Source organism: Passer domesticus, chromosome 9, assembly GCF_036417665.1.
Source record: "Passer domesticus isolate bPasDom1 chromosome 9, bPasDom1.hap1, whole genome shotgun sequence".
NCBI lineage: Eukaryota > Metazoa > Chordata > Aves > Passeriformes > Passeridae > Passer > Passer domesticus.
In genome coordinates, this window is record NC_087482.1 from 28,431,110 (window position 1) to 28,448,988 (window position 17,879).

At 45.0% G+C, this 17,879-nt stretch overlaps 1 protein-coding gene across 13 annotated transcripts in view; it reads right to left on the reverse strand.

The window, feature by feature from the left end:
- The window catches only part of ATP2B2 (ATPase plasma membrane Ca2+ transporting 2), a 391,446-nt gene that overhangs the window by 208,811 nt on the left and 164,756 nt on the right, over window positions 1–17,879 (reverse strand). Inside the window, exon 1 of one of the 13 annotated variants that reach the window (XM_064432236.1) lies at window positions 15,644–15,866. The exons of 9 other annotated variants lie outside the window; for them this stretch is intronic. The gene's annotated coding sequence lies outside the window, so the exon portion shown is untranslated. Of the gene's footprint in view, window positions 1–13,968; window positions 14,236–14,994; window positions 15,136–15,225; window positions 15,384–15,643; window positions 15,867–17,879 lie in introns of those variants that run through there. 3 more of the 13 variants (XM_064432235.1, XM_064432234.1, XM_064432233.1) reach the window with 3 other exon arrangements.

The window sequence follows — 17,879 nt, forward strand, 5'->3', positions numbered from 1 at the left end:
CTGCAAAGAAAGTCCATGAACAGTGGAAGACAAGACAAGACTTTTTTAGGAAGCACACACAATGAACTCCAGCTGTGCTGGTTCTCTTTATTTTTCAGATAAACCTAAAATACAGAGTTATTTTCCTCTCTCTCCATCATCCAGTTTCTTTAACATGAGTTGGGTTTTTTTAATGGATAACCTGCAAATCTGTCACTCAGAATTATTTTGGCTGTTTTTGTCAAGATGCACTGTACACATCTATGCCCAATGCCTCATCTAGTGTAGCTGCACTACAAAGATAATTGAGGTTAAATAAAAACAATTTAGGTTAAAACTCTGATTTGATGATTGAAAAAACATGGCATAACAAACAGTAAATGGTACAGGAAAATAAAGGGTGAAATGCTTTAGACAGACCTAATTAAAAATTCATATAAAATAAGCAATCCTAATAAATTCAGGTTTGGACATTTTTTTGAACCTCTGATTAATTTACTGGTCATGATCCTAATTACTAAGTAGGGCACTGCCAAGTGCTGCCAATGATATCTATTTCTTTGTAGCACAAATTACTATTCAAAATCTGAGGTAAGATATCTCAGAATGAATGAAGGTTTTGGGGAGGCCACAGGGTTAATGGGATCACTTAAGAAAAATATTCTGACTCAGCTTATCACTAGGATTTCCACTTTTACTCAGCTTTGAGAACATTTTCTCCAGAACAGGATAGAACTGTTTAGGTTGGAAAAGCCCTGGGAGCGTGCTGAATCCAAGAGTTATCACCACAACCATGTCCCCAAACGCCACATCTAGATGCTTTTTGAAAATGACCAGGAATGGTGACTCCGCCATTTCCCTGGGCAGCTGTCCCAATGTTTCACCACTATTTTAGTGATTTTTTTTTTCACTTCCCCTGTCTAAATCTCCCCTGGCCCAGCCTGAGGCCCTTCCCTCTCCTCCTGTCCCTGTTCCCTGGAGCAGAGCCCGAACCCCCCCAGCTGTCCCCTCCTGTCAGGGAGTTGTGCAGAGCCACCAGGGCCCCCCTGAGCCTCCTTTTCTCTGGGCTGAGCCCCTTCCCAGCTCCCTCAGCCCCTTCCCAGCTCCCTCAGCCCCTTCCCAGCTCCATTCCCTGCCCTGGCCCCTCCAGGTCCCTCTTGTGAGGGGCCCAGCCCTGTCCCAGGGTTTGGGGTGGTGCCTCAGCAGTGCCAGCACAGGGGACAATCCCTGCCCTGCTCCTGCTGCCACCCCAGGGCTGGCACAGCCACCACTGCCTCCTGCCCACCTGGGCATCCCTGGGCTCGTGTCCAGCCTCTGTCCCCATCACCCTCAGGGCCTTTCCCTCCTTTCCAGCTGCTCACCCCCATCCTGGAGCTGCAGGGATTGGTGTGGCCCCAGGGCAGGACCCTTGGCCCTGCTGTCCCTCACCCCACTGTCCCCATCCCTCCACAGAGCTCCCTGCCCTCAGCAGATCTGCGTCCCCCTGGACAGCAAGCAAGGATAATTACACAATGGCAAGGTCTATATTGAATATTTCTTTCCAGAGCAGCCTGCTGGTGCCAGCTCTCAGTGACAGCGCAGAGTCACAGGAACAGAGCTCCCAGCATGGCCACGGCACCATCCCAGTCTGACACTGATCCTGACATTCCCTCCTGCTGGCTTTTACCCACCTGCTCCCAGTAAAGGCACCAGGCAGCACCACCCTCACCAGTGGCTGCGTCAGAATTCCTGCAGGAACCTCACCCAGCCCCCAAAACACAGTCAGAAATATTCTTTGCACAACTCTGGCCTACCATTCTGCAGCATCATGCCAGGCCACTTCCCCTTGATTAGAAACATTTGCTCAAATGAGGTTATTTTGAGTTGCAAGTACATTACCTTGTGTCAGGGAATGATTCATGCATACAGATTTTAATAAAATAATTAACATTTTGTGCATAAGGTAGTATTTAATGTTCTAGACCAAGATGTCAGTCTGAATCCTAGGCAGCACCACACTTTCCATGCTTCGATTATTCAAATATCAAATCCTTGTCATGCTGTAGAAAACAGCTGTTTGAGAAGAATAATTTTTAAATGATAAATACATTTTGTATGTGGAATGGTGACTAAATCACTAAAGGTCAGACTATATTTTGTCTATCAAAAAATATAGGGGTTTATCAGCCTTTTTTATTTGTAAGCAATGTTTAGAAGGTCTGAATATGCAAAAAATCTGTTCTTGCAGCTACCAGACAGTTGATGGATAGGATCTAATCATGTCCAGAACAACAGGTAGGTTGATAAAGACTGGAATGTATCCAGGAGTTTGGTGGCAAGGGAATAATTGCAGTCCACAGGAGAAGAGTCAAAATATTGTTTTGACAATTTACATTAAATTATGCTCTCACATTTCTTTCAGTGGAGGGAGAAGCACTATCAAAAAATACCAAACTTTTTATGGCAAATTTTTGCTTTGTAAGAAAAATCAAAATCTAGTAAGTGCTATTTGCAGAAAATCCTTTTCATTTAATGTTCTTTACACATTTCCCATGGCAGCTGACCTCTCCCACTGGCCCCAGCCTGAGGAGCACATAATTTGTCACCAGCACATGACCTGGGGACAAGTACTTGATTATTTGTGGTATTCCAAGATGCAGGACTGTTGGAACCTTTTACTTGAAAAATGCCTTCATGCAGCTCTTGAACCACTCCTTGCTGCCTTTTCCTAATGAAATTATCCCTCCTCTCAACTCACCATCCCTGCAAACCTACTGGACATCCTGAGAACACGGAGCAGCAGTGATGCAGCAGTGCCCAACCCCTCCTCAGGAGCCCTCCTCTATCCAGGCTGCACCTTTCACCAGGGAAGCGGAATTTACTTGGATTTCAGCAGGACCTGCCTGCACTTAGAACCAACAGGAGCACTTTTGTCATTTGCTACGTGACAAAATTCCCAGCCAGGAGCTCTGGTTTGTGATGGAAGATGGAACAAACAGCAGCAGCCTAAATTTCCTCACCTTCTTCCTGGCTGCTTTGCATTCTGAAGAACAAATCCAGCCATTCCAGCCCTCCCATTAATCTACAATCCCAAAGCTCTACTCCATTGCTGCTACACACAGCAAATGCTCACATCAACCACTGGGAAAAGCTGTGCTCAACCATTCCCAGAAAAATTTGTGGTAGGAAAAGTAGAATTTTTACCAAAACTATCCATTTTAATGATTTTATTAAGAAAATAAATTTTACCTGTAAGGGTTTTTTTTTTTGTCTGTTATATAAAAACATCATAAATAAATTGCTCAATATTAAAACCAGAAAAAAAGATGCAGATTTATTTCACTTCTCTTGTTTCATCCTATCTTCAAAATATTAGATGAAAACCAAGTTCTTGGTAACTTTACATCTGATTTACTTAGAAATGAAGTAGTTTTGAAAAGCACTGTTAACCATTTTCAGGCCCTGAAGTCATTGGACAGGTCAGTTCTGCAAACTGCACGTAGTGATTGAATGAACATGCAGAAAGAACTGCCTTTGAGCCTATTTCTGGAAAATGGTTTTGATTGTGGTTTGTAGACTGAACACAGGGTGGACTGAAATTATATTTCAGCTTTGTGAGCATCCTATGAAACATTTAACAAGAATTCTTCAACCTTATTACCACTTTTTTTTTTTTTTCAATAAGGCTCTTTTTGTCTAATAAGATACCTGATGAAGTGCATTTCCAATCTCACAGTGACATATTTGAGAGGTTGAAATGCTCCCAGTTCTAAGAATTAGTTCTGCAGTAAAACAGCCCTTCCATCAGGAATTCCAACTGGAATTTGCTCACAATCCAGGCCAGCTGGGCAACTCTTGAAGCACCACAGTTTCTGCATCAATTATCCCTGGGGAAATATATAGATTTCTAATCATCTATTGCTTCCCTTTGAATGATGCATAAGGGATTTATGGAAAGGATTTTTTCAGGCACGCCATCAGTCAGAGAGCTTTAGAGACAAATATGAGGTTCTGCAAAAGCATTTTTACACTACTTGGACACTCACAAACGCAATCATTCCCTCCTGCCAACTCCCAGATTATTATGTAATATACCCAGGCTTTTACATTTATTCAGTATACACAACTGTGGTTCAATTTGGCACATTTTTGGTTTTAAATATGAATAAGAATGCTTCAAAGAATAAAACGGAGTTGGGAAATATTTATACAAGAAGCTGAGTATGGATTAAAATTGCTTGGCTTCAAAAGTAAAATTAGATGATGTTTAATTTAGTTTATTTATGAAGTTGTATTTGTTCAATTTAAATACGTAATCTCCTCTGAGAGAGTTCAGCTTTGCAAAATGATAATCTGTTCCTATATTTCTATTAGTTGTGATTTATTCTGATTCATTCCTTTGTTCAAAAATGCTAATGAAAGCAGATGATGCCGAAGAAGATCCACAAGCAACAACCAATACATCCATCAGTCTGCAAAACAGGGAGAGGCTGCTCCACACAGTCAGGCAAGAAATCCCAGACAAAAGATTTCCAGGGAGACACTGGCTGTGGAGAGCCCAAGCACAGGCTGAGCCAGCACCACCTAAATTCTCAAAAGTCATCTCAAAACGTCCTGCAAAGGCACACAGCAAATTCCCTCCCTCCTCTGGGTAGACATGGAAGAGAGATGAATGCTAAAAATCAGCTTTGCTGGGCTGTGATGGGGAGGCTTCAGGGAGGAAAAGCTGCCCAGAGCTCTGGGGACTTGGGGATTGCATGGGAGGATGAAGGACAGATGGACAGCAGCTCTGACACGTGTTCTGAGAAGGCATCAAAGATATTTTCCCGTCAGGCATCAGGTTTGGAGTGGTTTTTCACAGAAATAGTGATAAAGTTCTGGAATGGCTGCCTGGGGAGGTGCAGTCATCACCCCTGGGTGTGTTTAACAAAGCCTGGATGTGGCACTGGGGGCCAGGGTTTAGTTGAGGTGTTGGGACATGGGTTGGACTCAATGATTTTGAAGGTCTCTTCCAACCTGGTCATTCTGTGATTCTGTGAATTTTCCTGTCACCAGCTGTGGAGGTGCTTCCTCCACTCCTTGGGCAAGAGCCTGGCATTACTCTGGTATCTGCACGGGCCACAAAACCCTTCTTCCATCACTGCTCCTACAGCCGCACCCAGAAACTCCCACAGAAGCACCCCTGGGTTTTGCCAGGGCCAAGACCTGTCTGCAGACAGAAAAATTTGCCACTGATAAGAGAGATCCTCGGAAATACCTTAATTACAACAAGATTTTTTCCATCCTCCATGCGGATTAAAAACCCTCCAAAGCACTGTTGCTGGTGTACATACCTTTTCCTTACATGGCTATTTCTTATGGGCACACATGGAATATCCCACTTTTCCCATGTCTTTCCCATGGAAGCTCATGGATCTTCAATTTAAGCCATGTAATAATATGGTTTGAGGGGATAATAAATAATAATAACAGGTCTGAGGGGAATCCCTATTTCTGTGCTGGTATTTGCTTTGCTCTTCCCACAAAGAGGTGATGAAGAGTAGGATGTCCTTCCTCTTCCTCTTCCTGAACTAGAAGCAGCTTCATGGAGCCCTTATGGCCAGCACCACAGATGTTTGGTGCTCTGTGATTTAATGGAGCATGTGGTTCATTCCCTGGTCTGTTCAGTACTCTGCAGGAATGAACTCCACAGCTCCCAAGAAGAAATTTTTATCTCAAGTAATCACAAGCATTCCTGTGTTTGTTTTCTGACTGCTGTGGTGGAACTTGGGGGCTGTAAAAAAGCAGAGTCATGGGAGAGAAAGTCAAATCCATACAAAATTTTGAATTAAGTAAGGCCTCGAGCTTTGAGCCTCTGTGTTCACTACAGAACAAACACAAAAGCCAGACCAACATGGAAATGTGCGCTGCTCCTGAGGGTAACTCCTGAATAGAAATATCTGGCAGCTGGGAGGAAAGTTTCTGGAGAACCAGCTGTGAGGGCAAACAAGAATTACTGAGGAAGGGAGTGGATCTGGTGTGTGGGAGGCAGTACAAAATTGGTATTGTTTTCAAGTGAACCACTGCAAGATTAACTTTGAATGGAATTGAACTCCACAGTAAACCAAAGAGCAAGAAGGATTTTAGAGCAACTGCTCTCTGTCTGGGTGCTTTTAGAGATGCATACGTGCACATGTGTACATACACACAGATACTGATTTTCTTCTCCATGTGCAAGGATTTATCCCTTCCCTAATCCAGCAGTGGGCAGAGCTCTTCCCAAGCTTCCCTGTGAAATGTGCCCTCCTTCAGGAGCCCTTGCACTTTGCAGGGTCAGCGTGAGACCTTGCAGCACTGCCAGCCCACTCTGATTTGCTGCCACTGCCACAACCCTGGGTCATGCTCTGCCTAGAGGCAGCAGGGTTAGTTCTGTGATGGATAAATCCAGCACAGAGGCTTTCCAGAGGATCCCAGACCCTAATCCTCTTTGATTCCCAATGCCCACACCAGCACTGAGCTCACCAGGACTGTCTCCCACTATAACGTGCCTTCTTTGAAAGGAATATGTATGGATGTTTCTACTTACTTTAATATTTGTTTTTCCATAGCATCCTAATTCAGGTTTACTTTAAAATACTGCAATTATTCTTCTCCCAGGGTTTGGCAGTTAAAGCTCAGAAAGCACTGCTGCTTACCTGATTGATACTAAAAACTTTAGCATGTCCTGTATCTGCAGCTTCCATCTGCTCCAGATAAGGCAAAGGAGGGGAACAAGATTTCCTTAGAAGGAAGCTGGACCCAATTAAGAAATTGTATGTTAGTTTTCTCTAACAAGTGGAAAAAAAAATCCCCAAAAATAATTTCCTAGCAGTATTTTTCAAGGTCCCCTCCTAATCCTAAAGCAGATATGTAAATGAGGCTTGTATGTTAAGACCTCATGCACTCAATTCTAAGTCTTAAAAAGGTTCAAGAAAAAAAAACAACACTTCAGATGTCTTCCATTTTCCCTTTCATTCCTTTCCATCCTCAGTTCTGGTACCAGAATTATGTTTTCAGATTAAAACTTCCAAGTGTATTTCTAAACTAGAAAAAGGAGGACAAGGGCAGGGACGAGGACGCTTAATTTATTATCTTTTCACATTAGAGTTACAGGGAACCTTAATGATATACCAAGCTATAAACCCTGTAGCGGGTACTGTATTAATCATCTGTCTACATGAAAACTCAGATAAATATATAATCCTATTTCTGCATTGCAGATTTTATATGTGCCTTCCTCAGATTGCTGCTTCTTTTTTTCATTATTTTGAAAACATTGCTGGAGGGGAGGATCCATCCCAAGGTAGGGAATGGCATCCTAACTGTACTTGCTTCAATTGAACAGCCATATTAAGATTTATAAGGAGATAACCAAAGCAATAGGCAGCAATTCAAGCTTTGCAGCAGAGAGTCCTTTTTTTTTTAACAGTCTGAGCACAGTTTGTCTCTCTCAACACATTCTCCCTTCTCCAAGGTCAAATCTGTTGCCAGCCACAGGCAGCAGCTGGCCCACCCAGGCTTTCCCCAGCTTGGGGATGAGCCAGGTCCCACCTGCATATCCAAAGCACTTCATCTGAGACAGGCTCCAGTGGTCCCTATCCATGTCACCTCTTGTTGTGTCACATACTCCTGGGAAAAATAATATTCCCCTTCTTTCTTCCCACTTCAGCCCAAGCACGTAAATAAATCCAACCCCTCCACCTTCTGTAATATTTAGGCATCACACAGGACAGACAGAAATACCCAGTCCTATTTTAGATGAACCAAAACAAGATTTAAAATCAAATAAACCAAAGATTCTGCAAACAGTGGTGCAAACTCACCAACACAGTGCCCTGGGGATAAGAGCTCCCCACAAACACTCAGTATAAAACTTCACCTCAGAACCTCTATGGCCTGAAGGAACATTCTTGATGCTGCAGTGCAAATATCAGGGCAGTCCTTTCACATCCTTTTGGGTCAGCCCCAGCCCCACAGGGCACCCTGTCCCCTCCATGGCAGGAGCTTTGTCCTGCCTGGTGCAGGGTGATGCAGTGTGGGCATGAGGGAGGCACCAAACGCTCAGTAAGAGCCATGGACATCACCTGCAGAACCAAAAGCTTGTCCCCAAGAAAGCTGGGAGGTGTCTTGCGTTGGGATTTGGGCATCTCATTCCTCCTGTAATCCTCCTGCTCCAACAGTTTGTTTTCGTGGCATTTTCAGCCATCTTATTCAGCACTGCTGATTTAGCACTACCATTTTATCCTGCAGTTCTCTGCATAACAATCACCACGACAGCATCACAGAGACAACCAGTCCTACCATAATGCAAATGTCCTCCATGGGTACTGCAACAATTTGCATTGCATCTCAGGAGCCGTCTGCAATTCTTCTTGGAATTTCCCAGGTTAGCTCAACTACTCATAAATAGGTATTGCTACAAGCACCGGGGGAGGGAGGATGACAATCTCATTGTGAAAAACACCATGAAATCATCATTTCATTGTGATTGCATTTTTCTGGTCCCTTAATATCAAACATAATTTGGAGGTATTTTTAGAACAACGTGCAGAATGTTCATTACAATGCAAGCAGAGGAGAGGGACATGGGAAGCCTGCAGTGCAAATTGAACAGCTGTCCTCAGCCAGGACAACAGCTTCTTCCCAAACTGACTTCCAGAGGACACAGATCAATGCTGCCTCCTGACATCTGGGATTGCACACTTCCCAAGGAGACTGGAAGGGTTTATTGGGAACGCTGTTCCCTTCTAATTACCTGTGTGACACGAGGTGTACCACTGTGAAAGACAAGTCAGATCGGCGGCAGAGCATTATTTTATTGTGCTTCATCAGCACCCAGGGGGTGCCAAGGTTAGTGAGCTGCTGAGCACAACCATTGCAACGAATTCATCCAGCCCTAAGACAACCAGTGCACGTGCCACAGAGCCACCAGCACTCTGGGAAGTGCCCCTGTTCCCTCAAGGCCCACTGAGGCACAGAAGGCTGCTGAACAAAGAGTGTGGATGGCAGGAGCTGCGCTTGAAAGGCTGAGGCAGCCAAGGGAGTGGGGATGGAGATCCCCCCATTGCAGTCACAGGTGACAGATGGCTTCAGAGCAGAGTGCAGCAGATCACAGCACGTGTGTGAGGCTGTAAAGAGTGTTCCACTCTCCTGCATGAGCCTGCTCCTTGCTGGTTCCAGCCTCACTGTGCTGGCTGCAGGTTTTGAGGATACCTGGACTAAAAACAGTGGAGCATGGAATTAGTGCAGAGGGATGAGACAGCACCACCAAAGGGACTGATCATGGCAGGGGTTCTGAGACTTGGAAAACTGAGGCCCCTTGAGCTCCAGAAGGAAGATGAGGCTGAACAAGGTGATCTCTGAGAAAACAAGGCTATCCAGGATTTTAAAAAGGATTGGACAGAAGACTAAGGGGAGTTTGGAAAGACAAGTAAGGGGAGATCCTGGAATTCTGATATGTGTGGAGACAAAAGGCAGGGGGATGCCTGGGGCAGCCTGTGTGTGAGATCAAGCAGGGTAAAAGCCCGAAACTTGTTGGATCTTGAATAAATTCCATCACCCAATCCCAGCGTGGGCTGTCATTCCCTGCCTCACCTGGAACACTGGTGGGAATTGTCATATGAGACTTTAGCTGGGGGATGCAGAAGGAGGAATCCCAAATCCCAAATCCTGTTTAAAATGCTGTGTCTCATCCTAAACTGCAGTCCAAAGTCTGCACAGATCTACACTGTGGAACACAATCCAAACCAAAGCACAGGAGATAACTTATCGGACTAAGACAGCTCTTGTCTAAGTAAAAATCTCCTCAGATGGAGTGTGTGTATGAGGAGTGTCATTTTCTCCAAATGCCCAGCTAATTTCCAGAGGTCAGAGGCTGGAAGGTCAGTGAACTGGACAGGCGAGGAGTGCAGAAATAGCTCTTTGCCCAACATCCCACAGATAAGCATCTTCCCTATCCTGTTTCCTCATTCTGTGCGACAGATTTTTCAGCAAGATCCAAATCAGATCGGACTAAATCTCATTTTACTTTTAATTCATTTCATATGGTTTTATTTTTAACTCACTTTAATTGAAATGCAGCGAATGAAATTATCAATTGAAATTACTTCATCAGCTGTGAGTCTTCATTCTTTAATATATAAAATAAGCTCTTAGTAAATCTGAATCACTGATTTTCCTGTTTCATCCTCAAACCCTGGATGCTGATGCAATGCATTGGGCATTCAATATTGCAAATTCCACGCTCTCAACCATAAACGTATTCAGGATATTGACCAATTTTTGGCATCTTTTAATAACACAGCACTTCAATTCTGGGCTAAATCTCGAAATTGCAGTTCCAGCTCTAATCCTCTCCTTCCAAGGGATTTCTTTCGATGCAACAGCCAAGTGTTTTATTAATGGCCTGGATGAAGGAACAGAGCACCCTGTGCAAGGGCACAGAGTGGACAAATGGAGAGGTGTGGTTGTGCCACCAGATGGATGAGCTGCCTCTCAGAGGGAGCCAGGGCCAAGAGGAATCCCGGGATGGCCAACAAAGGGAAAGGCAAGCTTGTGCCCCTGAGGCAGGACAGGCTGGGGGCCAGCTGGCTGGGAAGCAGCTCTGCAGAAAAGGCCTTGGGGTTCCTGTTGGACCTGGAGCTGGGCAGGAGCCAGCAGAGTGTCCTCACAGCACAGGGCTGCCTGCCTTCCCACCAACACTACTGGGACATCCCAGGACAAAGGGGACCTGGGCTTCCTGGAGAGGGTCCTCCAAAGGCCTCAGAGGGGAGGAAAGGACTGCAGCACCTCACATGCAGGAAGGAGGTTCTGCAAACTGGGACTGCTCAGCCTGGAGAGCAGAAGGCTCAAGGGGACCTTATGAATGAACAGCTGATGGGAGAAACTGAGCAAGATGGAGCCAGGCTCTTCTCTGTGAGTGAGAGTGTTTGGTGAGAGGCAAAAAGGCCAGGAGAGCAAAGGTAGAAAATTCCTTGTAAAGGTCAAAAGCTGTGAGGGTGGTCAAACACTGGCACAGGTGGCTCAGAGTTGTTGGGAATTCTCCATCCTTGGAGATACTGAAAACCTGACTGGACATTGCCCTGCTATAGGTGACTCCAGCTGGGGCAGGAGAGGTTGGGCTGGACCATCTCCAGAGCTACTTGCCAACCTCAACTATTCTGTGCCTCTGAAATCAGCTTTCTCCAGCCATTTCACCTTCACCGTGTGGGCAAAGAAGACAAAAGGTAAAAAATGCACAAACTCTTCCACAGGAATCCCAGTTTTACTGCTGGTCCTCTTCTGGCTTTTCCCATTCACTATTTCTAGGATTCTCTGAGAGCCTGGTGCATAGCCCTCAGATGTTTAAACTGTGCAATGAATATTCTAAAAATGAGGAAAAACATGTTACCAGTGGGATGAACTCATTCATACATGGTGTGGTAGAAGGGAAGTATTTTGTAACTTGGTTACCATTTCCCAACTCTGCCAACTCTGGTACCTAAGCAGGAATTCCACATCCCTTCTGAAGCTCCATGTTTCACCCATCTGCAGCGTTCAGAGGGAACACGTCCTGCCTTTTACAGAGCTGACAGCCTCTTAATTTTATTAAAATATGCCTCATTCCCAACCCTTCTCTTATGCATTGGTTCTTCAACTGCAAATCTCCGGGTTTAATGCAAAAGCCAAGGTTATTTATCAAAAATACAACAGTAAAACCATGCTTCTTAACCTAAACATGAGTAAAACTTGAACCAAAAACCCTAGAGCTCTTAAAATCATACCGTATGCTTACATTTCCTACAAAAGGGCACCAAACTTTCAAATAAAGATCACAATAAAACGCTACTGACCCTCTCCGTTGTTTTAGGGATGAAATTCCAGCCTATACATTTATATAACCTCCACAACGCCCTTTATTTCTCTCTATTGGCACACAAAAAAACCATCCAGCACGCGGAGCATAACCTACCTAGAGAGAAAGGCTGTTCTCTTATGCAACTGCTCCACTAAGGATGCCTTACCTTGGAGCAGGGCTGGGGAGCTGGGCGAGGCTGGATCCCGGGGAGCATCCCTGCTGGGCAGGGTGCAGGGCGGCGGGGCTGAGGCTGCCAGCCGGGACTGCAGGGGCTGCAGAGGCTCCGGAGCCAGCCCGGCACACACGGAGGGAGCTCCGCCGGCAGCGCCAGGGAGGCTCCGTTCAGAGCGGAGTCATCGCTCCCTGCCTGCCTCGGCACGAGAAGGATCCCACAGAGATCCTTTAATGAAGCTTCAGCATCATATTTTAATAGCTAAATTCAGAAAAAATACCTCGCGAATCCTTAGTTGTTTGTTTTTTTGGTTTTTTTTAACCACTTTTTCAACTGGCGCGTTAAAATTAATCAGGAATGTGTGGTTTTAATCATGGTGGGGGGAGAGGTTGGCATTTGATCAGATAATGTATAATCTGAACGTCATTAATCAGAGCAGTACTTGCTAAATTCCACATCCTTCATTGTGTCTCCTTGAAAACAGAATGAAAAAACCTGGCAAAAGGCAGCTTATTCTCCACAAGGTTTCCCAGTCAGGTTAATGAAATGAACCACTTTCTTTCCTTCAGAACATGATTTTAGATGCAAGCTGTAAAAGTATTTCCATTTCTTAAGGGAGGTGGGTCCATTTAGAGAACCCCCACTGCTGGAGTCCTACTGCAGTGCAATGGGCTCTCAGTGAATGGGAGAGGGAGTTACAAGGTCAAGACTTGTACATTTATTCCAAAATGTAACAAGGAATTACTATGTGCTCAACTGGCATTTGACAATGCGAACTCTGGGATGAAAATGAAAAAAAAAAATTTAAAAAGCAAGAACACTTTTAACATTTTCATATGTTAGCAGGACATATGCTCGCAGATGCTGCATTCAGACAGGAAGATACATACATATATATTTAGTAGGATTCAAAAAATGTTGCATCCCTAATGCAACAGCACTGGTAAAAATAAGCTGTACATTTTAAATGCTGGGGGAAGACGAAAGGGGAAAAGAAAATCTTTCCAAGCTGTTTCCTGGATACATGGTATGAAATTTAAAAGGAAAAAAGCACTCACAAAAGTGACTTCACGGCAGCTCTCAGAAGAACAGTATGATACCTAGTTCATCATTACCATGTCTTCTGCAACCTGGAATCCTGCTGGGAAGCGTGAAACTCTTCCAAGCTGTTCCAATATGCATGCATGCAACCTTTTTATATATGCAGAAAGCATGAGGAATATCATGCCGGTTTGGTTTGCAGCAGAGAAGAAAATTGACCTTTCCCGTGAAAATGAATGTATATTTAGCATTGATGCGGGCCAAAATCAATTCTCTATAGAAATGAAGACAGACGCACAAAAAAGATGAAAAGGGGGCAGATGGAGAAAAATAAATAAATAAAAGGGAAAAACCTTCATGCTGCATTGCTCTACAGAACTTATCTACAAGCCTTATTTTATTGCCTTATTCACAAACTTACTCATTTTACCAGCACTACGGGGAAAATGTGAACCACCTCTTCACAGGTAGCAATTTGGATTAAAATGAGAGGAGCATGAACAAAGTAAAAGCTGTCTGTGATCAAAGACCTGCTGGATACCTGAGTCAAACAGTTATTCCAGAGCAAGGTACAAGAGCCAGTCATGCATATGGATGACCTCTCACAAATTAAATGCTAATCAGGAATGCATCTCAGCAGTAAAAAAAACATGTGGACTATGAAGTCGATCTGTAATCTCTTCTCTAAGCATATACTAGCAAACCACCCCCCCCGTTATCAATTTCATACCACAAATATCTAGCATCAACCTCAAATCCCAGCAATAAAAGTGCAATTTTCCCACGTTGAACGTGCCAGCTCTCCTCCAGACATCCCAACTTGTGCAATATCCCCGCAATCCTTCCCCAGCCCCACAACAGAAAGCAATCAGGGGGTCAAAGACGGAGGCAAAAGGTTTCTCCTGACAGCAGAGCCATTCCCTTGGAGCCCTTCAACACTCACCTTGCAGAAGGAACGGGGAGCACCGGGCTAAGCATCTGCTGGTGGCTGCCTGGGAGCCCCAGGAGTGCCCAGAGCCATGGCCTCGGCAGCCCCGGGAGCGCCCCGGCTGGGATAGGACAAGCCTAAAGTCGGGACTGGGGAGGCTGGGGCAGAGCTGGGCTGCTGGCGGAGCGCGGGGCGCAGGAGCTGCCAGCGCCGCAGGCGCGGATCAAACGCACAGAATCTCTCTTTACATAATCGGAAATGACTCCCGTAATCTCAGGGTTTCTCTTAAAGCGTTGGGTGCCTCATGAACAGCCAAAAGCTTTTTTTTTTTTTTTTTTTTTTTTTTTCCCCTCCATGCAGCGTTCGGCGGATTTGGAGCTGGTTCTTCTTTTGATTAAGTAAGTAAATTAAATAAATAAAAATGAAAGTCTATCTGTCAGAAGTCTTAATTAATATACCATACACCTCAGGAAAGCCTTTCCCCATCTTCCCACAGGAAACACCATGCATGGTAAGAAGGAATTACAGAAAATTCCCGGTTTCTTCCACATTATTTTCTAGTCCATCTCGATACAAAGGCAATGCTTGGGGGTTTTAACCTGCATGCCCTTTACTTTCAAACAAACGCACTGAAAAGCTATAAACAGCTCTATAAAGGAACCCAGCTGAAGATTACAGATTTTTCTAACACGAAATAGCTTTGCCTATCGTTAAGAGAACATTAAAGTTAGAAAAATACAACAGTCAAAGTGTACTGCTCACATTTTAGTGAAATGTGAGCTTCTGAAAGAAAAAAAAAAAAAAAAAGGCACATCCGATTCTTACCAGCAATGATAAAAGCAAAATCCCATCCACGTGTTTTCCTCATCACTAAAGAACTGATTTAATCAAAATCAAGCCCATACGTTTCAAAAACAACAAGATCATGCTGAATTCTCAACCTACCGAAGCCCAGCAAATGCTTTCTGATGCAAGAGAGCCTTTTAGCTATGCAGTTTCTCTTTGACCTTACAGAATAATCTACACGAGTCGCAGAATTACCTTTGCAGAGATTCCCAGGGCATGAACCAAAACCTAATGCATCACTCAGCCCCGCTCCCCACACCATCTTCCCATCAGCTCGCGCCTTCCCCGGCAGCAAAATGCCAAATAAACGAGCTCAGGAACGGAAAGGGGAGAGATTTTTTTTTATCTTTTTTTTTTTATTATTATCACCATCACCACCGCCACCACCACCACTATTGCTCTCATGCTGTGGATGTCGCTACTTACTTGGCTAAGACATCCTCCCCAGCGCAGCCTGCTCCCGGCTAGCGGGCGGAGGGCTCAGGGCTCGGCATGGGCGCGGGCAGGCGCGCAGCGGCCGCGGAGCCGCTCTGCAGACCGTACCACCGCGGCAGCGCCGGCCGGGGAGGGAGCGAGCGCGCAGCATCCCCGCGCCGCCGCCGCGGCATCCCCGCACCGCACCGCACCGCACCGCACCGCACCGCACCGCGGGGACACCGCACCGCCGCCGCGGGCAGGGGGGCAAGGAACCAAGAGAAAATTAAAAAAAAATATATATATAGAAAAAAAAATATGGACTGAACCACCATGTTTGTTGTTTGCGATTTTTTTTTTTTTTTTAACGCTTCCCCTGGGATAATGACAAAAACGGAAGATGGCAAGCGACCAGGAATATGCCACTTACTCAGAAACGGGAGAAACCTTCAAGGACAAGGGCTGTCAAGTCCTATCACTGCCGCTGGAGGAGGAGGAGAGGGGGGGATGGAAGGCTGTGGAGGAAAGGGGGCGCGGGGAGCGGCGCATCCCCGGCACCCCCGAGCAGGCGCAGGATGCGGCGGGGCCGGAGCCCGCAGTGCCCGGCGATGCTCGGGCTGTGCCCGCCGATGACAGCCCGGCACGGCGGCGTGTCCCTGCTGCAAATTACTTCATAATCACCCTCTGCAAAGATCCGGCTCGCTCGCCCTCCCCTGCTCTTTCTGTTTATGTAAGAACAATGGGGATTCTAAGGAAAATAGGAAAGGGAAAAAAAAAAAAAAAAAAAAGAAGCAGCCTTGCAGCGCTGTGGGGTTTGTGTTGTGTTTGTGTCCCTGTCATGCCTGCCAGAAATCCGAACCCGTACAGGAGGAACAGTGAAATATCCCCGTTTAATCTGATCTGGTCACATCAGCATGTGCTGTAAAAGCACACACACATGCCAGAGCAGCTCTCTGCCCTTCTCTTCCTCTTCCTCACAGCCCTGCACTTTGGGGAATAACTGCGTTTTATCTACAGCTTCTCACCATCCATTCTGAGTTGTTATTATGTATCTGCTATTTTGAATTATTAGCACATAGAGGATTCAGAAATGTAAAAGGCTTTTCCAATGGAATACCGTGTTATGGCAGTACAAAACAAACCCAAACACCAAAAATAAGACAGAGACATCAGTCCTTTGAAAAGCAGAACATTTTCTGAGTAATCATTTTTTTTTTAAAGGAATCTGTGATCAGTACATGTACCATGTCCTAACTACAAATTCCCTACCTCAAACCATTCAATCCTGAGAGTGACTGAACACAAGAAAATACTTTTTTTTTTTTTTTTTTTTTTTTTTTGGTGAAGAATGTGTAAAAAAGCACAGATAAAAGTTGGGATGTGTTCTGTAGCATCCTAGGACAGCAGTGGCTCATGGCTTGCCTGTGCCTTGGCCAGGGTGGGCAGGAGCACCTCCCTGAGCAATAATAGGAGTAGCTGTGCTGATGCTCTGTCATCCTGCCTTACTTGCTGCTCAGAATATCAATTCAGCCAGTTAAACCAAAAGTCTGCACTGCACCAAAATGGAAGCTATTTAAAAAAAAAAAAAAGTGCTGGGATCATTGATCAGGAGTTTTATCTATGCTGATCAATTTTTTCTTAACGAAGTAAAATGTAAATCAGGACTAGGATCAATGCAGAATTTTCTCATGTGAGACTGCCTTTGTCATTAGGAAGCTACAGGCAATTACATGCATGCCAGGACACCAGATGCAGTGACTTTGGGTTATATTAAGCAGAGAGACGTGTCCCCTTTTCAGAACAAGTTTTCAGTACAAACTGCAGCTGTGAGGAGTTTGCAGTGCAGCTCAAACTGAATCCTAGCACTGAACAAAGCAGTGCTCCAGTTAAATGTCTTGTGCTGAGGTCCCAGACCCATAAATGTTGGTGACCTCTACTGCTCTGTCAGAAAAGCAGGAAGATACTGAGACATCTGCAATTATCTGGCTGCTGACATTCATTTTTTTGATAGAAATCTTGAAGATAATTTGAAAAGCAATAGAAGGCTGATTGACACAGTACCAAAATATATTAAAGAAGACTTTTTTCTTACTCTGTCTTTCCTGAAGAGAGGACTGGCTTAAAGAAATTCAGCACAGCATAAAAAACTTGTTCCACACATTTAGCTGTTGCCAGTTGAGGAGTGCTGCTCTCAAAAACTTTGTGTCATACAACAGGAACTTCAGGCCAGACACAGAACCATAAGGTCTATATCAGAAAAAACCTCTAATCCTTATTTTTAATTAACAGAATAGGCAAGGGAATAAGAAGAGGAGAAAAATTACCAAAACGGAAAGGAAAAAGAAAAGGAAAAGAAAACCTTAGTTTGAACACTTCATTATATACCAAATCCAAGCAACTTTGCACATGGATATTCCCAGGGCTCACTCACCACAGGCCTCTGAAGCCCCAGAGCACATGGGGAGATGGACAAGCCAGGAAGATTTTGGGAGGTTTGTTTGGAGCCTGCTCACAGGGTTGTGTTGGTTCTACCTCCAGCACAAGGCTGCCATCCTGCAGCCAAGGCCAAGCATTAATGCTGATCTCCACCCCAGAGGATGCAAACCCTGGAGGGGAGCTGGGCTCCCAAGCCTTGGATTCGTGCACACACTGGAGCCTGCCCTGGG